Genomic DNA, 24,121 nt, shown 5'->3' with positions numbered 1-24,121 from the left:
CACTGACAACAGATTATCTAGTCATTTATCTCATTGCTGTTGTGGGAGCTTGGTGTACGCCAATTGGCAGCTGCGTTCCCGACATTACAGCGGTGACTACACTTCAAATGTATTTGCATTTATATAGCACCTTTCCTGACATGTCATCACTGTTGTAATGTAGGAAACACAGCAGCCAATTTTGTGCACAGCAAGGTCCCACAAACAGTAATGAGATAATGACCAGATCATCAGTTTTAGTGATATTGGTTGAGGGATAAATATTGGCCAGGACACCAGGCAGAATTCCTCTGATCTTCTTTAAATAGTGCCGTGGGATCTGTTATGTCTGGCCTGAGAGGGCAGATGGGGCCTCGGTTTAACATCTCATCTGAAAGACGGCAGCTCCGACAGTGCAGCACTCCCTCAGCACTGCACTGGAGTGTCAGCTTAAATTATCACAGAATCCCCACAGTGCAGATAGAGGCCATTTCGGCCCATCGAGCCTGCACCGACACATATCCCACCCTATCCCCGTAACCCCACGTATTTAATCCCCTAACACTAAGGGTCAATTTATCATAGCCAAATCAACCTAACCTGCACATCTTTGGACTGTGGGAGGAAACCGGAGCACCCGGAGGAAACCCACGCAGACACAGGGAGAATGTGCAAACTCCACACAGACAGTCGCCCGAGGCCAGATTTGAACCCGGGTCCCTGGCGCTGTGTAGTCAAGTCTCTGTAGTGGGAAAGACGGCACCTCCGACAGTGCAGCGCTCCCACAACCTTCTCACTCAGTAACGTGGTGCTCACGGAGCCACAGCTGACACATAGGAGACGACCTCTGTGGTCATTTTAAAGCTGCATACCTGAACAGGGTAGGAGTTGGTACCGTTCTCACCCAACTCCTGTTACAGAAAAACATCTTGTCCAGCAGTCTTAATTGTGTGCACTTGTTCCTTTTAATGAACAGCACATTTTCACAGACTGTTAGAATATTTATGTAACATAGTGAACACTTTGAGCTATGTGAGTTCACACTGTGTCGCTGTAAGTCACTGTTAATACCTTAAGTTCTGATTAGGTCGCTAATTAGGCTTGTGAATGGCACTGGATAACTTCACAACATGCGAGCCAGGATTCATAAGCTGAGCATTGCCGAATCTGTTTTTACGAGCTGGTCGTTGTGGACTGATTGAACAGATTGTACTGGGACTGAGTAGTAAAAAGATCTTTATTGCAACAATTTAAAAAAAAAATTATATTCAGCAGGTTCCAGAACATTCCCCAAACCCTCTCTCCATCTGCCTTGCTCTTTGCCTTCTTCCCACATGCCCATATATAAGAATTGAATGCTGTTTTCTACAGTATGCTGGTGCAACATGTCATTGCTCTGATGCTCTGACAGAGATAGAACGTGGGTTTGTGTACACTGATTTTTCTGTACAGCGGGTTTCTGGTCTTGGCTTAATGTGCAAATGCTGTGGACGGTGTCAACATGAAAGAAAAACTTTGTAGAGCGCCTTTCACGACCTCAGGACGTCCCAAAGCACTTCACAGCCAACAGATTACTTTTTGAAGTGTAGTCACTGTTGTAATGTAGGAAACCCAGCAGCCAATTTGCGCACAGCAAGCTCCCACAAACAGGAATGCGATAATGACCGGTTCATCTGTTTTAATGTTGTTTGAGGGGATAAATATTGGCCAGGGCACCAGGGAGAATTCACCTTCTCTTCTTCAAAATAGTGCCATGGGATCTTTTACATCCACCCAAGAGGGCAGACAGGGCAGTGCAACACTCCCTCAGTACTGCACTGGAGGGCCAGCCTAGATTAAATGCTCAAATTCTTGGAGTGGGATTTGAACTCATAACCGTCTGACTCAGAGGTGACCGTGCTACCACAGAGCAACGACTGACACTGGTGAACCCTTACTGGTGGTGAATCACCCAGCTTCCCTTCCGACTCCCATGTTAGCTGATATTGTTAATGGTTCTCTCTCCTCAGGTACTGTCCCCCTCCCCTCCAAATCTGCCGACATTACCCCTCTCCTCCGAAAACCCTCTCTTGACCCCCCTCTGTCCTTGCAAACTACCACCCCATCTCCAAACTCCCTTTCCTCTCCAAAATCCTTGAACGTGTTTTCGTCTCCCAAATCTGTGCCCATTTTTCCCGGAATTCCATGTTTGAATCCCTCCAATCAGGTTTCCGCTCTAGCCACAGTACCGAAAAGGCTCTTATCAAAGTCACAAATGACATCCTATATGACTGTGACAAAGGTAAACTATCCCTCCTCATCCTCGACCTGTCTGCAGCCTTCGACACGGTTGATCAGATCACCTGCCTCCAACGCCTCTCTTCTGTCATCCAGCTGGGTGGGACTGCCCCCATCTGGTTCCATTCTTATTTATCTAGTCATAGCCAGAGAATCACCTGCATTGGCTTCTCTTCCCGCTCCTGCATTGTTACCTCTGGTGTCCCCCAAGGATATATCCTTGGCCGGTTCCTATTTCTCATCTACATGCTGCACCTTGGCGACATCATCCGAAAACACATCACATTCCACGTGTATGCTGGCAACACCCAGCTCTACCTCACCACCACCTTGCTCGACCCCTCCACTGTCTCTGATTTGTCACACTGCTTGTCCGACATCCAGTACTGGATGAGCAGAAATTTCCTCCAACTAAATATTGAGAAGACTGAAGCCATTGTCTTCGGTCCCCACCACAAACTCTGTCTGCTAGCCACCAACTCCATCCCTCCCCCTGGCAACTGTCTGAAGCTGAACCAGACTGTTCACAACCAATCATAACCTTGGTGTCATATTTGACCCCGAGATGAGTTTCCGAGCACATATCTCACCATCACTGAGACCGCCTACTTCCAGCTCTGTAAAATCGACAGACTCCGCCCTTGCCTCAGCTCATCTGCTGCTAAAACCCTCATCCATGCCTGTTACCTCTAGACTTGACTATTCCAATGCTCTCCTGACCAGCCTTCCATCTTCCACCCAACATAAACTTGAGCTCATCCAAAACTCTGCTGCCTGAATCCTAACTCGCACCAAGTCCCATTCACCCATCACCCTTGTACTCGCTGACCTACACTGGCTCCCGGTCCAGCAACGCCTCAGTTTTAAAATTCTCATCCTTGACTTCAAATCCCACCATGGCCTCATCCCTCCCTATCTCTGAAACCTCCTCCAGTTCTACAACCCTCCGAGATGTCTGCGCTCCTCCAATTCTGGCCTCTTGAGCATCCCCGACGATGTTACAGGCACTATATAACTGCAAGTTGTCGTTGTTGTTGTGAAAAGCACGATACAGGCAATATAATGGGATCACATCTCCTCCCCATCTCTCATTCAGAGAACGCTTTTAGAATTCAAAGAATCATGATTTGAATCTTATCGATTTACTCTCTTTAATAAGCTAACAGATCGTCCATGGCATTGTTCACAGTAAGTCAAAGAATAAACAGTAAGAATGTTACACTGCATAATGACTATGTATTATTCTGCTAACGTGTTTAATGTGGCCTGTCAGTTTAAGGCCACAAAGTCTAATTGTTGTTTGTAAGGACATCCTGAGGTCAGTTAGAGGTTAATTGCCTTTGGTGAGGGAAGTTTATAGACTGGCGGGTGCTTGTAAATTTTCAGCTCTTAGTCAAAAATATACCAGAATGAAATGACTGCCTTTCCTTCTTTCTTTTGTATTTTTGACATTTTGAAGTGTGTGTCTGTAGTTTGACAGACAAGAAACTTTTATATATATATATATATATATTGATTGATATACAGTGAGCATAGGAATATAAGAAGCAGGGGAAAAGGCAGCAATGAAAGAAAACCATTCAGTCCATCAAATCCCATCCTTGCAGTACATTAACTCTCCCTCCGTGGTGTCTCACTGTATTTTCAATAACCTCAATACTTTTGCCTCTATTTCCTGCTTGTGTCATTGGGGTTACAAGTTTGGAAAGGTTCTCGAGCCTGGTGGTACACAGGAGCTGAATTAACATGCAACTTTGATACTAATTCAAACCAGGTTTCTGACTAACAAGCAATCCTCAGGCCCTCCTTTAAGCTAATAATCCCAATGATGTCATCGGTTCTCTTGTTGTGTTAACAGAAATAGATGGAAAGTTTAGAATTCTTGGCTAGGCCCTAACCTCTGGAATTCCCTCCCCTCCCCAAACCTCTTTGCCTCGCTCTGCTCTTTTAAGACAATCCTTAAAACCTTCCTCTTTGACCAACCGGTTGGTCATCTATCCTAATGTCTCCATATTTGGCACCAGGTCAATTTCTATCTGATTACCCTCCTGTGAAGTGCCTTGGGACTTTTTTTAAAAATCGTTCCTGGGATGCGGGCGTTGCTGGCAAGGCCAGCATTTATTGCCCTCGAGAAGGTGGTGGTGAGCCGCCTTCTCGAACCACTGCAGTCCGTGCGGTGAAGGTACTCCCACAGTGCTGTTAGGGAGGGAGTTCCAGGATTTTTTTTTTTTTTTCACAGAAACCCCACAGTGCAGATAGAGGCTATTTCGGCCCATCGAGCCTGCACCGACACATATCCCACCCGATCCCCGTAATCCCTACCCCAACACATATCCCAGTAACCTCACGTATTTAATCCCCCGAGCACTAAGGGTCAATTTTTATCATAGCCAATCAACCTAACCCGCACATCTTTGGACTGTGGGAGGAAACCGGAGCACCCGGAGGAAACCCACGCAAACACAGGGAGAATGTGCAAACTCCACACAGACAGTCACCCGAGGCCGGATTCGAACCCGGGTCCCTGGCGCTGTGAGGCAACAGTGCTAACCACTATGCCACCGTGCTGCCCTCTATGCCACCGTGACCCAGCGACAATGAAGGAACAGCGATATATTTCCAAGTCAGGATGGTTTGTGACTTGGAAGGGAACTTGGATGTGGTGGTGTTCCCATGTGCCCACTGCCCTTGTCCTTCTAGGTGGTAGAGGTCACGGGTTTGGGAGGTGCTCCCGGCTAAGCAACGCCTCAATTTCAAAATTCTCATCCTTGTTTTCAAATCCCTCCATGGCCTCGCCCCTCCCTATCTCTGTAATTTCCTCCAGCCCTACAACCCTCCAATATATCTGCGCTCCTCTAATTCTGCCCTCTTGAGCATCCCCGATTTTAATCGCTCCATCATTGATGGCTGTGCCTTAGGTTGCCAAGGCCCTAAACTCTGGAATTCCCTCCCTAAACCTCTCCACCTCTCTTTTCTCCTTTAAGACGCTCCTTAAAACCTACCTATTTGACCAAGCTTTTGGCCACCTGACCCAATATCTCCTCATGTGGCTCAGTGTCAAATTATGTTATAACGCTCCTGTGAAGCATCTTGGGATGTTTTACTACGTTAAAGGCGCTATATAAATACAAGTTGTCATTGTTGCCCTCACTTGCAAATTCCCCCACTGACTCACTCCACCCATAGAACCATAGCTTGGAAGGAGGCCATTCAGCCCAGCTTGTTTTGGGCTGGCTCTTTGCTAGAGCAATCCAAAACTAATCCCGCTGGTCCATGCTCTCATCATAGCTGTGTAGCTTCCCCTGCTTCAAATGTTTATCCCTTTTACCAATCAAGAGATGCAATGGTCTCTGCCTTGACTACTCCTAATGGCAAATCATTCCGTGCTCTAAATAACCCTCTGCATAAATAGATCTCTCCTAACCTCTCTCCCCACTCACTTTAGTGAATATTTTAAATTGGTTCTTCATTGCAATCTCTTTCAGCCCTATGCCCAGCCTGCACCCACTGCTCCTCTGCTCCTGGTCTGCTATCCCCCCACCCCCTCCCGTTTCACTGTCAATGGCAGAGCCTTCAGCCACTATGCCCTTGAATTCTGCAATTCTCTTCCATTATCCCCTTACTTTGTCACCACCTCCAAAAGCTCGGGAGAATCTACCTCCACAGCCCCACCTTGTCATCCCTAGTAACCTCTCTCCTGCTTTCCTCTCAGTAGAATTTAAAATTCACATCTTTGTTTTAAAATCCCTCCATGGCCTCGCCCCTCCCTATCTCTAACCTCCAGCCCCACAACCCTCCAATTCTGGCCTCTTGAGCATCCCCAATTATAATCGCTTCACCATTGGTGGTCGTGCCTTCTGTTGCCTGGGCCCTAAGCTCTGGAATTTCCTGCCTAAACCTCTCCGCCTCTCTCTCCTCCTTTAAGACACTCCTTAAAACCTTCCTTTTTGACCAAGCATTTGGTTACCTGTCCTAATATCTCCTTATGTGGCGCGGTGTCAGATTGTGTTAGGTAACCCTCCTGTGAAGAGCCTTGGGACTTTTTATGACGTTAAAGGCGTTATGTAAATGCAACTTGTTGTTGGAGTGATCTCCATACCAGTTAAAGGTCGCTATGTAAGTGGGAGCTGTTTGAATTCATTTTTTAAAGCCATTTTGACTTTAAAAGGGTTTGCGATGGATATGACTGCCTGCTTTAGATACTCTGGGTTGTTTTTCATCTGTCTCTCGTGCAGCGAGTGTAATGAGAGATGATGGCTTGACTTTTTGGGTAGAAACTCTGTATCGATAAGGGTATCAAGTGGAAATGTTGATGCTCTCCCTCTCATGGGCCCTGCTGTGAATTTCCAGCGCTCCCCGTTCACGGTTCCGATTATCTCGATCTATTTTCGTTCTTCCGAGCTAATCGGGTTTCTCCTTTTAAGCTTCTCTTAATTGTTCCAGCGGAGAGATTCTGCCTGGCTGAGTTAGAGAGACAGATTGCGCACTTGGGAAGCTGGCTGTCGGCTTGGTGAATCTGCGAGACAAATGTTGTGGGTTGACCTAGATACAGTGACATTGGGAGATCTATCTTGTGGCTGCTCGGGAAAATTACTTGTCTCTAAATAATGCATCGTTAAAAGAACACCAATAGCTAAGTTGGTACGAATAGACAATAAGCTTGAAAGTCTAGACACTCCGTGTTTCTAATCAATAAGACCGAGCAAAAGACAACACGAGTGGTGACTTCAATTAACCAAAACCTAACCTGGGAATCCTTCAATAGAAGTGAGGTGACCAAATCAGAACTGAGGAATGTGACGGCCCGATTGCCTTGATATTCAGCTCTTTGAATGTTTAGCTTACTGAAGCTGGACAAGGGTTAGTATCAAATCCCTGCGAGTGTTGTTTTAACAGAGGTTTGTTTTAATTGGGCTAGCACCGTAATTAAGACGGAATTTCATCTAAATCCTTTCAACATTCGTACAACAACATTCAAGGGGGGGCTTATTTCGCAGCTGAATGTGCCGAGCGACCCCCAGCAGGAGGAAGCTCAGAACTGGACCCGATTCACCAGAGATCCCGAATACAGAAATAGTGGCAGCCTCTTGCGGAATACTCGCCAAAATACACACACAACTATCTCGCCCGCGGCATCAGTAAGGGCCAAGATATTTCTGTTACTTTAAAAAGGAAAACTTTCAAGGAATGAAATATGAACTGGGAAGATGTCGCAGTGGAGGAGTAAGTTGATTGATTCTCTGGATGAGAGGGCTGTCCTATGAGGAGAGATTGTGTAGAATGGGCCTATACTCTCTGGAGTTTGGAAGAATGAGAGGTGATCTCATTGAAACATACAAGATTCTGAGGGGGATTGACAGGGTAGATGCTGAGAGGTTGTTTCCCCTGGCTGGAGAGTCTAGAACTAGGGGGCATAGTCTCAGGATAAGGGGTCGGCCTTTTAAGGCTGAGATGAGGAGGAATTTCTTCACTCAGAGGGTTGTGAATCTTTGGAATTCTTTATCCCAGAGGGCTGTGGATGCTGAGTCTTTGAGTATATTCAAGGCTGAGAGAGAGAGATTTTTGGACTCTAGGGGAATCAAGGGATGTGGAGATTGGGCGGGAAAGTGGAGTTGAAGTCACTGATCAGCCATGATCTTATTGAATGGCAGAGCAGGCTCAAGGGCCTTATGGCCTACTTTTTAAAAAATTTGTTCATGGGATGTGGGCATTGCTGGCAGGGCCAGCATTTATTGCCCATCCCTAATTGCCCTCAAAGGTGGGCCACCATTTCAGAGGGAAGTCAAGAGTCAACCACATTGCTGTGGGTCTGGAGTCACATATAGGCCAGACCAGGTAAGGACAACAGATTTCCTTCCCTAAAGGACATTAGTGAACCAGATGGGTTTTTACGACAATCCGATAGTTTCATGGTCACCATTACTGATACTAGCTTTATATTCCAGATTTATTTAATTGAATTTAAATTCCCCAGCTGTCGTGGTGGGATTTGAACACCCGTCTCTGGATCATTAGTCCAGGCCTCTGGATTGACTAGTCCAGTGATATTACCACTACTCCTGCTCTTATTTCTTATGGTACAGGTTTGGCCTAGAACACTGGATATGTAAGTTCACCCCAACTTAGTGTTCACTAAACCACCAGACACCAGAATGGAAGAATAAGGCAATTGAAGTGAAAATAAGAATGCAACACAAACGATTCCGAGCTTACAGGGAGAAAGATCGAGAGAGACCTCTGGAAGGAGTGCAGGAATTTGGTAAAACAGGTTGAATGGAATATTCGAGATGCAAAGAGGATCCAAGAGATGAGAACAGCAGAAGATGATAAAGACAACACTAAAAAAAACCTTCCAATATCACAGCAGATAAAGAGCAGGTAGAAAAGCGACAGTGGAATTCAAGAAAGTAAAATCATTGAAATACTAGATAAATAGTTTCTAGAACTACTCACTGGAGAGAATAACATTAACATGTCCAATTCCGATAGTGCAGCTGATATTCTAAAGAGGAACTTGAAGTTGATGTGCTGGAAATACAAGTGCAAAAGTATGGATGTTGGGTGACGGCAGAATTGGGTTCAGTTGTGATGCCTCCCTGCAGTTGAATAACCTACTGTGGTGTATGTGCCTTTAAGAGCCCCGGTGTACTGTAATGCCGGTAATGGCCATTCGGGCTATATAAGCCTGTATAGTGTCTTGTATCTGTTAGTTCACCTCCAGACTTTGTTCAGTAAACACCTGTGAAACCAACTCCTGCATTCCGTGTCTCCATTAACACACGGATACAACAGTGGCGACGAATTGGAAACGGACTTGCCTGCAATTCGGCAGCACCTCAAGGAGATCGATTCCTCAGACGAAAGTCGAAGAAAAACAAGAAAGAAAACAATAAAAAAAAACTGGTTTCACCAGCTAGCCGAGCTGGTGGCAGGTACTGCAATAATCCTTCCTGGGCGGCGAGCTGGGGCTCCATCGGCTGGCTCTGCAGCGGGGCCAAGCAGCGAAGGTGGAGGCAAACGGAGACAAAGGGTGGAGCACTCGGGAGACGGCCGGCGCTGCAAAGCAGGTCGGCGTTCGGACCAAGCAGAGGGAGGGAAAAGTCCCAGAGAGTCCGGCGGGAACGAGTCTCCACCTATTAAAAATGCCTATGTAAATAAAAACCGCGGAGAACAGTGTTGTCAGAAGCGGCAGCGGCGGGAAAGCACGGGAGGCGCCATTTTTTTCTGCGGGGAAGAATGGAAAGCATGGGAGGCGCCATTTTTTTTTCAGGCTGCCAAAGACTGGCAATATTACTGATTTCGATAGCGATATAGAGGATTGGACCACATGTGGAAAGAGTGGAGGTATATTGCACAGCAAATGAAATAGAGGATGAAAAAAAGGCATCAGTACTTCTAAATCTAATGGGCGCAAGGACATATGGGCTGTTACGAAACTTAATCACTCCAGCCAAACCGAAGGACAAGAATTTTAAGGAGATTGTTGATACCCTACAGGAGCACTTAAACCCAACACCGCTGCTGATAGTGGAACGATTCAAATTCTTCAGGAGGAATCAGCACAAGAATGAAAGTAACGCTGATTACCTCACCAAATTAAGGAAGCTGTCAAAGCACTGCCAATTCGGGGCAGGACTGGCAGATTCTCTTCGAGACAAATTCGTCTGCGGTCTCCTAAGTGAAGTAACACAGAAAAGGCTACTTTCTGAGAAAGATTTGACACTGGACAAGGCTTTCAGTGTGGCTGTATCATACGAAGCAGCTGCAAGAGGAGCTGCAGAGATACAGCAAAAGCCACAGGACTTCGGCACCCATGAAATGACACAGGGTTTCGAGAGAGGTTATCGCTGCGGCAGATCCACCCATGACCAGAGGGACTGCTGGTTCAAGGACAAAGCATGCAGGCAATGCGGAAAGATTGGACACATTGCACGTGTATGCCGATCTGGAAACAAAAAATCCACGGACAGGAAAAAAATCAATAAGGAAAAGTACAGAAAGCTACAAATGATGACGGACAGTAGCTCCGAAGACCAGAAGAGCGATAGCGACTCCGGAAACAAGAGACTAAGCTGTCTCAAATTCCATAATGTAATTGCCAAAGAAGATTACCAGACCATTTGGGTTACCCTCACGATAGCGGGGTCCCCAGTTAAAATGGAGCTAGATACAGGATCGGCTCTGACCGTCATAAGTCGGCGGGATTTCGAGCGGCTATTTCCGCATATACCTTTGAAAGACACATCCATTATCTTGAAAACATATACGGGGCAGAAAGTATACCCCAAAGGGAAAATAAGGGTGCCTGTTGTATACAACGGCAAGGAAATACAGAAGTTGTATTTATACGTTCTGCAAGATGGTGGTCCACCGCTGTTGGGACGTGAATGGATCAGGAAGATACGTTTAGACTGGCATTCAGGCACTGACGGTGACCAGTAAGAAAAAAAATGATGATGACGTCATGCCTGAACGATTAAAAGACATCTTGGCCAACGCCAAGGAAGTGTTTCAACAGGAACTAGGAACCTTGAAAGGCGTCACCGCCTCAATAAAAGTGGAAGATGTGGCAATTCCCAAGTTTTTTAAGGCAAGGCCGGTGCCATACGCAATTCGTCCAGCAGTCGAGGCAGAGCTGGAGAATTTGGAAAAGGCAGGCGTATTATCCAAGATTGGAGCGAGTGGGCAACACCCATCGTCCCGGTCATGAAGAAAACGTTGAATAATGATAAATCTGAAGAACAGAGAAAAATTCGCATCTGTGGGGACTTCAAAGTGACTGTAAACCCGGTCCTTCACACGGTACAGTATCCTCTTCCGAGGATAGGAGATATTTTCGCCTCACTATCCGGAGGGAAACGTTTCACCAAAATTGACTTGGCACAAGCATATCTACAGATGGAGGTTGAAGAGGCCTCTAAAAAGTATCTCACGATAAATACACACAAAGGCCTGTACCAGTACAATCGACTGGTTTTCGGAGTGGCATCAGCTCCAGCTATCTGGCAAAGAGCTATGGAGCAAGTCCTCCAAGGGATTCTGGGGACTCAATGCTACCTAGACGACCTCCTTGTAACAGGAGAAAACGACAACGAGCACCTTGCCAATTTGGAGCAGGTGCTCACTAGGCTGAGAGAACAGGGCCTACGAGCAAATCGCCCCAAGTGCGAATTTTTCCAGAAACAAATATCATATTGTGGCCACATAATTAATGAGGAAGGGTTGCATAAGTCACCTGAAAAAATTGAAGCGGTCATAAAAGCCCCAGCACCTGAAAATGTCTCTCAATTAAGGTCGTTCCTGGGATTGATAAATTACTATCATAAATTTTTACCGAACTTGTCAACTCTTCTGCACCCTCTTAACGAACTGCTACAAACGGGAGTAATTTGGAAATGGAGCGAAGACTGTAAATGTGCCTTCCATAAATGCAAAGGCTTGATCACGTCCAAGGAAGTTTTGGCTCCTTACAACCCATCACTGCCAATCAGACTGGCGTGCGATGCATCCCCTTACGGCGTAGGAGCGGTATTATCGCATAGATTCCCTGATGGCTCGGAGCGGCCGATAGCTTTTGCGTCACGCTCATTGAACTCAGCTGAGCGTAACTATGCCCAGATCGACAGGGAAGCACTCAGCCTGGTGTGGGGGGTGAAGAAATTCAACCATTACCTACACGGACAAAAATTTACCTTGTTGACTGACCATCAACCCCTTGTCTCCATATTCAACCCTAAAAAGGGTGTTCCCATTATGACAGCGCAAAGGCTACAGAGGTGGTCCCTTTTCCTAGGGGCACACCAATATGACATAGAATACAAAGGATCAAAACAGCATGGGAATGCTGACGGTTTATCGCGCCTACCATTGCCAACGGTAGAAGAGGCACCTACAGTGGACCCAATGGAGATGTTCCACTCAACCATAGTGGAATGTCTACCAGTAACAAATTCTGCCATTGAAAAGGAAACGAGAAATGACCCGACTCTCTCACGAGTCTACGATTTAACGGTGAAGGGATGGCCAGCACATGGCGAACCACTGTTGCCAGCATTCTCACAAAGAAGAGAACAGCTGTCAGTGTGCCGAGGAACCTTGATGTGTGGATCCAGAGTGGTGATTCCACCCAAACTCCAGGATAAAGTGCTAAAGGAGCTTCACGAGGGGCATCTGGGTGAAGTGAAATTGAAGAATCTAGCCAGAGCATTTGTGTGGTGGCCAGGTATCGATGGAGACATCGAAGAAATGACCAAGAGCTGCCTAGGATGCCAGAAGGTCCAAAACGCCCCACCACAAGCCCCTCTACATCCATGGGAGTGGCCCTCATCGCCATGGCAAAGGGTACACATCGACTTTGCTGGTCCATTTATGGACTCAATGTTCTTAATCGCGGTTGATGCACACTCCAAGTGGCCGGAGGTAATGAAGATGTCCTCCACCACCATGGAAAAAACCATCACAGTATTAAGGACCATATTTGCCAGGAATGGGCTGCCTGAACAGATCTGTTCTGATAATGGACTGCAATTTGTGTCCGAAGAATTCAGGAAGTTCTTAAAAAACAACGGGGTTAAGCACTACACGTCCGCCCCATACCATCCCGCCACCAATGGATTGGCTGAAAGGTTTGTCCAGACCTTCAAGAAGGCCATAAAGGCCATGGGTAATGAAGACATAAATCTACAGCACAAGGTAGATAACTTCTTGTTTGCCTACAGGAATGCAACACCTGTGGTTACAAACCAAACTCCCGCCATGATGTTCTTCAATAGAAGCCTAAGATGCCGGCTGGATTTGAACAAGCCAAACATCAGAAGGGATGTGGAGAACCGGCAATTTCAAGGCATGAATGAAAGGCCAACTAGAACCTTCCAGATAGGTCAACAAGTTTTGGCCCGGGACTACCGTACCGAGAAATGGCAGCCTGGAACTATTTGCACACGACTAGGACCGCTGATGTATACCGTGGACATTGGAGAAAGCATAATAAGGCGCCATGCTGACCAGATCATAGAGTCATCCGAAAAGGGACAACCTACACCACAACTCTATATGCCTAATGATGAAGCAGAGATACCCATAGTATCTACCTCCGATCCGGTGATACTGGAACCAGATGAACCCGACACTGGCATTCAAGCCGAATCGACCTTGCCAAAAGAACCTACTACACAACCAAAAACTACTACACCACCGAGGCATTATCCGGACCAAGTCAGGAAGCCTCCAGAGAGACTGACTTATAATTGATTAACTGCAGCAAATGTGTAGATTATTGTTCTTGTAGCATGTTAATTAATGATTACTTAAAATGTTATGTACTGGTTGTCTAAAAGGGGAGGAATTGTGGTGTATGTGCCTTTAAGAGCCCCTGTGTACTGTAATGCCGGTGATGGCCACTCGGGCTATATAAGCCTGTATAGTGTCTTGTATCTGTTAGTTCACCTCCAGACTTTGTTCAGTAAACACCTGTCTCCATTAACACACGGATACAACACCTACTGTGATTCGCTGTTGAGGCTGATCAGTATTGTTATGTCCATGTATCTTAATGTTGTGTCCTTCAATAATCAGACAACAGACGGCAGGGAACGATTCAACAGGTGTTTACCGAATGAGGGTTACTCTAGAACTAACTGTACAGATCACTACTCAGGGTTTATATACAGGTGTGGTCACTGCCGGTACTACAGGATACAGGAGCTGTAAAAAGTAGTTCTCTCCCTTAAGGTATATATACATTACATACATTGCAATTCCTCCCCTTTTAGATTATCAGTACCATCATACTCATTTAACAATTAACATTTTTAATATACAATGTTATATGAAAATAGTCCATTCATATATTCAGCCTCTGGGGAGGCTTCCTGATTCTTTCTGGATAACGCCTTTCCCGAGTGTCTCGCTCTTGGTGCGGAGGTGATTCTAGCACCCTGTCATCAGTTGATTCATCAGCTTCCAATGCTATTGTTTCTGAGGTAGATGCGACCTGTACGTTGGGTTCCTCACCAGGTATGTATGGCCGAGACATGGGGTTGACTCGTTCCTGTGACTCTAGGATCTGGTCAGCATGGCATCTCACAATGCTCTCCCCAACATCCACTGTGTACATTAGTGGCCCCTGCCGTGTGCATATCGTTCCTGGTTGCCATTTCTCTGTTCGGTAGTCGCGGGCCAAGACTGGTTGCCCTACATTGAAGCTCCTTGTCGGCTTCTCATTGATGTGCTGGAATTGCTTACTCTCAACATCTCTTCGTACATTTGGTCTGAGCAAATCCAGATGAGATCTCAACCTTCGGTTAAAGAACATCATGGCCGGGGCCTGGTTGGTGACTGCATGTGTCGCATTTCTGTAGGCTAACAGGAAATTGTCCACCTTATGCTGCAGTGGAATGTCGTCATCGCACATGGCCTTTACTGCTTTTTTAAAGGTTTGTACGAACCTCTCAGCCAATCCATTTGTGGCTGGATGATACGGGGCGGATGTGTAATGCCTTACCCCATTCCTTTTCATAAATCTTCGAAACTTTTCGGACACAAACTGTGGTCCGTTATCAGAGCAAATCTGCTCTGGCAAGCCGTTCCTGGCAAAAATGGTCCATAGGACTGCAATAGTTTTCTCCGTGGTGGTGGAGGGCATTTTGATCACCTCAGGCCATTTTGAGTGCGCCTCCACGGCTATTAAAAACATCGAGTCCATGAATGGACCAGCAAAATCAATATGCACCCGTTGCCATGGAGATGAGGGCCACTCCCATGGGTGTAGAGGGGCATGTGGTGGTGCATTTTGGACCTTCTGGCATCCTGAGCAGCTCTTTGTCAGGTCCTCGATTTGCTGATCGATCCCCGGCCCTAGCAAGGCTTTTCATTTTCACCCCTCCCAGATGACCTTCGTGAAGCTCATTGAGCACTCTCTCCCTTAACTTGGGTAGAATTACCACTCGGGATCCACACATCAAGGTCCCCTGCATACTGACAGCTGTTCTCTTCTGGATGAGAATGCTGGCAACAGTGAGTCGCCATGTGCTGGCCATCCCTTCACCGTCAAATCATATACCCGAGACAGTGTCGGGTCATTTCGGGTCTCCTTCTCTATACCAGCGTTAGTTACTGGCAAGCATTCAATTATAGTCGAATGAAATATTTCGACAGGATCCACTGCTGGTGCTTCCTCAGCAGTAGGCAGTGGCAGGCGTGATAGCCCATCAGCGTTTCCATGCTGTTTCGTGCCCTTATACTCGATTTCATATTGGTGTGCCCCTAGAAAAAGGGACCATCTTTGTAGCCGCTGCGCAGTCATCACCGGAACGCCCTTCTTTGGATTAAAGATGGAGACAAGTGGTTGGTGGTCAGTCAGCAAGGTGAACTTCTGCTCGTGCAGATATTGATTGAACTTTTTCACTCCCCACACTAGGCTGAGGGCATCCCTGTCAATCTGGGCGTAGTTACGCTCGGCTGAGGTTAGTGACCGAGACGCAAAGGCTACTGGCCTCTCCGAGCCGTCCGGGAATTTGTGCGACAGCACCGCTCCAATGCCATAGGGTGATGCATCACACGCCAACCGAATTGGTAGTGCTGGGTTGAAATGACCCAACACCTCTTTTGATGTGATCAATGCTTTGCTCTTCTGGAAAGCTCGTTTACATTCGTCACTCCACTTCCATGGTACCCCCGTTTGCAGTAGGGTGTTCAGTGGGTGTAGTATGGTAGACAAATTCGGCAAGAACTTATGGTAGTAGTTCACCAGCCCGAGGAACGACCTCAGTTGTGACACATTTTCCGGTGCTGGAGCCTTGACTACTGCCTCAATCTTTGCAGGGGACTTATGTAACCCCTCTTTATCAATAACATGGCCACAATATGAGATCTGCTTCTGGAAAAACTCGCATTTGTGGCGATTTAGCTCGGAGCCCATATTCCTTCAATCTAGTGAGCACCTGCTCCAGGTTGGCGAGGTGATCACTGTCATTTTCGCCCGTGACCAGGATGTCGTCCAAATAACACTGGGTCCCTGGAATCCCTTGCAGGACTTGTTCCATTGCCCTTTGCCAAATAGCCGGAGCTGATGCTACCCCGAACACCAGCCGGTTGTATTGGTAGAGACCTTTGAGTGTTGATCGTGAGGTACTGTTTCGAGGCTTCTTCCAGCTCCATTTGCAGGTACGCCTGGGCCAGATCAATCTTAGTGAAGCGTTTCCCTCCAGATAGCGAGGCGAAAATATCTTCAATCCGCGGAAGCGGATATTGTACAGTGTGAAGGACTGGGTTCACTGTCACCTTAAAGTCCCCACAGATGCGAACCTTCTTTTGTTCCCCAGGCGTATTACTCAACGACCTCTTCATTACAGGAACGATGGGTGTAGCCCACTCGCTTCAGTCCACTTTGGACAGTACTCCTGAACGTTCCAAACCTTCCAGCTCTGCTTCGATGGCTGGGCGGATCGCATAAGGTACCGGTCTGGCCTTAAAAACTTTGGGCTTGCATTTTCCTCTATTTTGATCATCGCTGTTATGCCTTTTAGTGTTCCGAGTCCCTGCTGGAACACTTCTTGTGCATCAGTTAGCATTTTTGACAGTCATCCAGGTGTGATGTCGTCATCCTTTTTGGCATCTACAGTTAGTGCTTGTATGGAATGCCAATCTAGCTGTATCTTCCGGATCCATTCACGTCCTAGTAGTGGTGGTCCTCCATCTGGCAATACATATAGGTCCATTTTTGGTGTTTCCTTGCCATTATATATAACGTTCACCCTTATTTTTCCTTTGGGGTAGACTTTTTGCCCCGTGTACATCTTCAAGACAATCTTTGTATCTCTCAAGGGTATATGTGAGAATAGCCGCTTGTAGTCCCTTCGGTTTATGACTGTTCGGGCTGATCCTGTGTCCAATTCCATTTTCACTTGGACTCCTGCTATCTTGAGCGTGACCCAGATAGTTTGGTGATCCTCCATTTTGATCACATTATGTAGTTTCAGACAACCCAGCTCATTGCTTCCGGAGTCTGTATCACTCTTCTGTTCGTCTGAACTACTCTCCATCACCTTATGTACCTTTTTGTACTTCTCCTGTGGAGATTTCTTGCTGCTGGTTTTCTTTCCCGACCTGCAGACTCTTGCTATGTGTCCTACTTTTCCACACTGTCTGCACACTTTGTCCTTGAACCAGCAATCATTATGGTTGTGTGTTGTTCTGCCGCAGCGATAGCACTTCACTGTCCCGTATGACATTTCATTTCTGCCATATTCTTGCGGTCTCCGTGCTGCTGCTTCGTGTGATACTGCAATGCTGAAAGCCTTGTCCAGCGTAAGATCCTTTTCTGATAGAAGCCATTTCTGGGTTCCTTCACTTTGAAGCCCACACACAAACTTGTCCCTTAAAGTCTCTGCTAGTCCTGTTCCAAACTGGCAGTGTTTCGATAGCTTGCGCAGTTCCGTTAAATACTCAGCATTACTTTCATCTTTATGCTGGTTCCTTTTGTGAAACTTAAATCTTTCTGCTATCAGCAGCGGTGTGGGGTTTAAGTGGTCCTGTAGGATTGACACTATGTTTTCAAAATCCTTTTCTACTGGCTTCTCTGGGGTTACTAGGTTTCGTAGTAAGCCATACGTTTTTGCACCCATTGAATTCAACAATACCAGCGCTTTCTTGTCATCTGGCACTTCATTCGCCTTGCAGTATACTTCTATACGTTCGACATATGTCGTCCAATCTTCGACTTCATTGTCGAACGCTGTGATACTGCCACTCTTCGGCATTTTTGGGTGTGGTTAGACTGGCTTCAAATGGCGTCTCCCGCGCTTTCCTTTCTTCCCCGCTGCGGCTTAAAATGGCATCTCCCGCGCTGCTGCCAATGCCGCTCGGCGGTCCTCGTGGCAAATGGCGACACCCTGTGGGTTTTGCGCGCTGCTCCTGCGCTGCTGCCAATGCCGCTCTCTGCGGTCCTCGTGGCAATGGCCGCGCCTCGTGTTTTCCTGCGCGCCTCTCTCCCCCGTTGACGCTGCTCGGCCCTTGAACACCGGCTGTGCTCTGCTCTCTCTCCCCCCCGTTGACGCCGCTCGGTCCTGAACACCGGCTGCGCCCTGTGTGCTCTGCCCTCTCTCCCCCGTCGACGCTGCTCGGCCTTTTTCTGTGCCGCTCGGTCGGGCTCTAGCCCGCCGCTGTCCGGGAAGGGTCTGCGCAGTACCTGTTGCCAGCCCATTTCGCTGGACCAGTGTGACTGGAAAGCCAAGCCTGGCTCTCGACAGCCTCCCCTGCGATGCTCAAATCTCCGCTGGATGACTGGGCGGTTGCCCGTGGTCGACGGCCGTGCTTCTGGACTTAACCTTCTTCCACTGTTCTCCAGGAGCGAATCCCTGGGAGGTGATGCAGAGTTGCAGGTAGGTTCGAATCTGCCTCGTCGCCACTGTTATGTCCGTGTATCTTAATGTTGTGTCCTTCAATAATCAGACAACAGACTGCAGGGAATGATTCAACAGGTGTTTACTGAATGGGGGTTACTCTAGAACTAACTGTACAGATCACTACTCAGGGTTTATATACAGGTGTGGTCACTGCCGGTACTACAGTATACAGGAGCTGTAAAAGTAGTTCTCTCCCTTAAGGTATATATACATTACATACATTACAAGTATCAGCTGCTTGGGCCAGGTGTCAGGCTCGGTTCGATGGTAGCACTCATGCTGCTGGGTCAGGAGAGCATGGCATTAAATCCCACTCCAAGGATGTGAGTGCATTAGCCAGGCTGACACTTCAGTGCAGTACCGAGAGAGTGCTGCACTTTTGGAGGGTCCGTCTTTCAGGAGAGATGTTAAACCGAGGCTCCGTCCGCCCACTTCGGTCGATATAAAAGATCCCATTGTACTATTTAAAGAGGAGAAATGAGTTAGCCTGGTGTACCAGTCAATATTTATCCCTCAACCACCAACATGGAAACATTAAAAATAGGGGTAGGCCATTCAGCCCCTCGAGACTGCTTCACCATTCAATTCAATTATGGCTGATCTGAACCTCAACTCTATTTACTCCCCGCTCATCCAAAAGTGCTCCCTGATTTTGTTCCTGAATTGGCTTCGCTCTAATTTTAAGATTATGTCCTCACGTTCTTGATTCCCCTACCAGAGGAAATGGTTTCTCCATATGTACCCTGTCAAATCCTTCTATCATTCTATACACCTCGATCAGACCACTCCGCAATCTTCTTAAAAGATTATCTGGTCAGTTACAGCATTGCTGTTTCTGGGAGCTTGCTGTGCACAACTTGGCTGCTGCGTTTCCTACATTACAACAGTGACTACACTTCAAAAGCAATTCATTGGCTGTAAAGCGCTTTGGGATGTCCTGAGGTTGTGAAAAGCGCTATATAAATGCAAGTTCTATCTTTCTAAGGCTCTATAAAGCACTAACCAATCAGTAACACTAACTGTTCAGATCTGGCCGCTGCACCCCAAAAAGACAAACATGTACCAAAAAGGATACTGGTCTCAAGTTAAATGCAGCCTCACAAACTGGGGCTGTATTCAATGGAGCAGAAAAGGTGACGGTGGGTGTTCAAAGTTATGAGAGGGTAAATAGTGAAAGATTGAGGGTCGGATTCACCCTACCTGCCTGGCGGGAACTGATGAAGTCATGGGACGGTAAAATCAGGCAGAGTGTTAAATGGGCGGCTGATGTGATCCGATCAGTTCCCCTTCCAGATGGGTTAGGTTAGAATTGCCCCCGTTGCCTCTCGTGGCCGGTGACTGGGTAACAAGGGGGCATAAACACAGGATTAGTACAAGGAGCACATAGTGGGGAGGGTGGAAGGAATGTTTTAACATAATGGGTCATCAGAATGTTGAGTGCGTTACCCCAGGTGACCATAGAAGCCTTGTCAATCACGAAATTTAAGCGGGGAGTTGGATAAACACTTGAACATGAAGTAGAGTAAATAAGGAGAAACTATCAGGAGGGTCGGTAAACAGAGGAGACAGATTGGCAAAGGAACCAGAGGGGAGATGAGGAGAATTTTTTTTAATGCAGTGAGTTGTTATGCACTGCCTGAAAGGGCGGTGGAAGCAGATTCAAAGTAACTTTCAAAAGGGAATCGGAGAAATACTTAAAAAGGTAAACATTTGCAGGGCTATGGGGGGAAATCAGGGGAGTGGGACTAATTGGATAGCCCTTTCAAAGAGCTGGCACAGGCACGATGGGCCAAGCGCCCTTCTTCTGAGCTCTATGATTCTATGCCAAGGCTGTGTTCATATTGTAGCTAAAGTATACTGCGCTCGGTAACTACAGAATCGATTCCAACCTGGCGGAACCGGATTAGCATGCCTGGCCGTGAATCAAACTCTCAGGACTTACATACGTGTAAGGAATTCTGCTTTTGGCTGTTAAAGTTGAAATGTTTTTGCAGCGAGAACCATCCACGCTCACAAACCATTTAAAACGACTCCTTTGCCCACTGAGCGGTTCTTAAACCGGTTCTGACACCACAATGAAGTTACACTCCACCTGCTGTCAAACCAGTGCTCGCAGGCAGAGTCTGCCTCCTGCAGCGCACCTCACACTGCTGCTCTTGGGAATCAGGTCTGGATCGGAGTTATACCGCCACTTTTGCATGACTGTAAACAAACAAATCGCACTCTAGAAAAAGAATGAACTCGCATCTTTCACGGCCTAAGGACATCCCAAAGTGCTTTACAGCCAATCAAGTGTAGTCACTGTTGTAATGCAGGAAACGCGGCAGCCAATTTGCGCACAGCAAGCTCCCACAAACAGCAATAAGGTAATGACCAGATAATCTTTTTTAGTGATGTTGGTTGAGAGAAATCCCTATGGTTTTATTATGTTCTGCATGGTGTGCCCAGCTGTTAGCAGTAGTTTCGGAATTTCCTCACACCTGGTGTAAGGTAAACAGCTGCCAAAGGTTTCAGGCAATCCGACTGCAGGGGGCCCACAAGAGGGGAGCTTGTAACCCATCCCAGTCATAATCAGTACCTTCAGTGGACAATTGAGTTGCTGCTTGGCTTGGCTTTAGGTTGTACGAAATGGTGTGATTTCACATCTGGGTTTGATTAGCATGAATAAGCAGCAGATCACCATAACATTCAATCCCACCTAGGAGCAGGAACACGACTAAAGTTAGATCGGGTCGATTCCTAAAAACGTGACTCTCGCAGACACACGCGTCTTCTGCTGGTGCCGATATTAATGCTGCCAATTATTTAAAATTGCTTCTTATTAACAGGGTATTGCGATGTTACTGGATGAGTAATCCACAGGCCTGGACTAGTAATCCAGATAAGGTGACTTCAAATCCTGCCATGGCACTTTGAGACATTTGAATTCCGTTTTAAAAGTCTAAGTTAAAAAGCTGTCGGACTGTCGTAAAAATAGCCCAACTGGTCCATTAATGTCCTTTAGGGAAGGAAACCTGCCGTCCTTACCGGGTCTCTCCTATATATGAAGTGGCCCAACAAGTCACTCAACTGTCCCCATCACCACACGGACTGCAGCGGTTCAAGAAGGCGGCTCACCACCACCTCCTGAAGGGCATTTAGATTATGGCAATAAATGTCAGTCACGCCCCCATCCCAAGAATGAATTTTTAAAATGTTGCTTTAATATTCAATTAAATGTTCCAGTACGGCTACAACACTGGCATCTACCCGACAATGTGGAAAACTGCCCAGGTATGTCCTGTTCACAAAAAGCAGGACAAATCCAATCCGGCCAATTACCGCCCCATCAGTCTACTCTCAATCATCAGCAAAGTGATGGAAGGTGTCGTCGACAGTGCTATCAAGCGGCACTTACTCTCCAATAACCTGCTCACCGATGTTCAGTTTGGGTTCCGCCAGGACCACTCGGCTCCAGACCTCGTTACAGCCTTGGTCCAAACATGGACAAAAGAGCTGAATTCCAGATGAGGTGAGGGTGACTGCCCTTGACACCAAGGCAGCATTTGACCGAGTGTGGCATCAAGGAGCCCTAGTAAAACTGAAGTCAATGGGAATCGGGGGGGAAAACTCTCCACTAGTGGGAGTCATATCTAGCACAAAGGAAGATGGTTGTGGTGGTTGGATGTCAATCATCTCAGCCCCAGGACATCGCTGCAGGAGTTCCTCAGGGCAGTTTCCTAGGCCCAACCATCTTCAGCTGCTTCATCAAGGACCTTCCCTCCATCATAAGGTCATGATTGCAGTGTTCAGTTCCATTCGCAATTCTCCAGAAAATGAAGCAGTCCATTCCTACTGCATGCAGCAAGACCTGGACGACATTCAGGCTTGGGCTGATAAGTGGCAAATAACATTCGTGCCACAAAAGTGCCAGGCAATGACTATCTCCAACAAGCGAGAGTCTAACCACTTGCCATTGACATTCAACGGCACTACCATTGCTGAAACCCTCACCATCCACATCCTGGGGGTCACCATTGACCAGAAACTTAACTGGACCAGCCACATAAATACTGTGCCAACAAGAGCAGGTCAGAGGCTAGGTATTCTGCGAAGAGTGTCTCACCTCTTGACTCCCCAAAGCCTTTCCACCATCTACAAGGCACAAGTAAGGAGTGTGATGGAATACTCTCCACTTGCCTGGATGAGTGCAGCTCCAACAACACTCAAGAAGCTCGACACCATCCAGGACAAAGCAGCCCACTTGATTGGCATTCCATTCACCACCTTAAACATTCACTCCCTCCACCACCAGTACACCGTGGCTGCAGTGTGTACCATCTACAAGATGCACTGCAGCAACTCACCAAGGCTTTTTCGGCAACACTTCCCAAACCCGCGACCTCTTCCACCTAGAAGGACAAGGACAGCAGGTGCCTCCAAGTCACATACCATCCTGGCTTGGAAATATATCGCCATTCCTTCATTGTCGCTGGGTCAAAATCCTGGAACTCCTTCCCTAACAGCACTTCAACACAAGGACTGCAGCAGTTCAAGAAGGCGGCTCACCATCACCTTCTCAAGGGCAATTAGGGATGGGCAATAAATGCTGGCCTTGCCAGCGACACCCACATCCCGGAATGAATTTAAAAAAAAAAAAAAAAAAAAAATCCTGAAGCATTTTGAGCCATGATATGCCACTATATAAATGAGAGTTGTGTTAACTAAGGAATCCTCTGATGACTATGGGTAATGACACTGCAGTCATGAAGATTTCCTCCACTCTCTATTTCTAATGAAATTGTAATCAGATCTCCATGTACGCTATCATTGAGGTATTAACTGAACCTAGAAACTTGGAAAGTGCTGTTCACAATACTGACAGGTGTACGCGTGTGCTACATTCCTTGTGCGATATTTTCTTGACCCCATATCCTCTCCATTACTAAGACACCTACTTCCATCTCCGTAATATCACCTGTCTCCGTCCCTGCCTCAGCCCATCTGTTGCTGAAACTCACATCCATGATCTTGTTACCTCCAGACTCGTCTATTCCAATGCTGCCCTGGTCAGCCTCCCACTTTCCACCCTCTGTAAACCTGAATTCCTCCAAAACCCTGCTGCTCATATCCTAACTCGCACATAATCCCATTTGCCCATCACCCCTGTGCCCCCTGACCTACATTGGCTCCCAGTTTGGCAACGCCCTTGATTTTAAAATTCTCATCCTTGTGTTCAAATCCCTCCATGGCCTCTCCCCTCCCCATCTCGGAAACCTTCTCCAGCCCTACCACCCATCCGAGATCTCTGCGCTCCTTCAATTCTGGTCTCTTGCACATCCTCGATTTCCAACGTTCCACCATCAGAGGCCCTGCCTCCAGCTGCCTGTCCTAATATCTCCTTATGTGGCTCGGTGTCAAATTCTGTCTGATAACACTCCTGCAAGTTGTTGTTGTAGTATTAACTCCATTTATGTAACCTG

General features: G+C 47.0%; 1 protein-coding gene across 1 annotated transcript in view; it reads left to right on the top strand.

Annotated features, from left to right (window-relative positions):
- The window catches only part of LOC147122374 (mitoguardin 1-like), a 59,129-nt gene that overhangs the window by 34,221 nt on the left and 787 nt on the right, over positions 1–24,121 (top strand). The window lies entirely within an intron of this gene.

Source organism: Somniosus microcephalus, chromosome 3 (genome assembly GCF_052327205.1).
Source record: "Somniosus microcephalus isolate GS21.2 chromosome 3, FLI_Smic_1.0, whole genome shotgun sequence".
NCBI lineage: Eukaryota > Metazoa > Chordata > Chondrichthyes > Squaliformes > Somniosidae > Somniosus > Somniosus microcephalus.
Note: the sequence above shows the minus strand (reverse complement) of the source record. Positions and strands in the feature narration are given on the sequence as shown.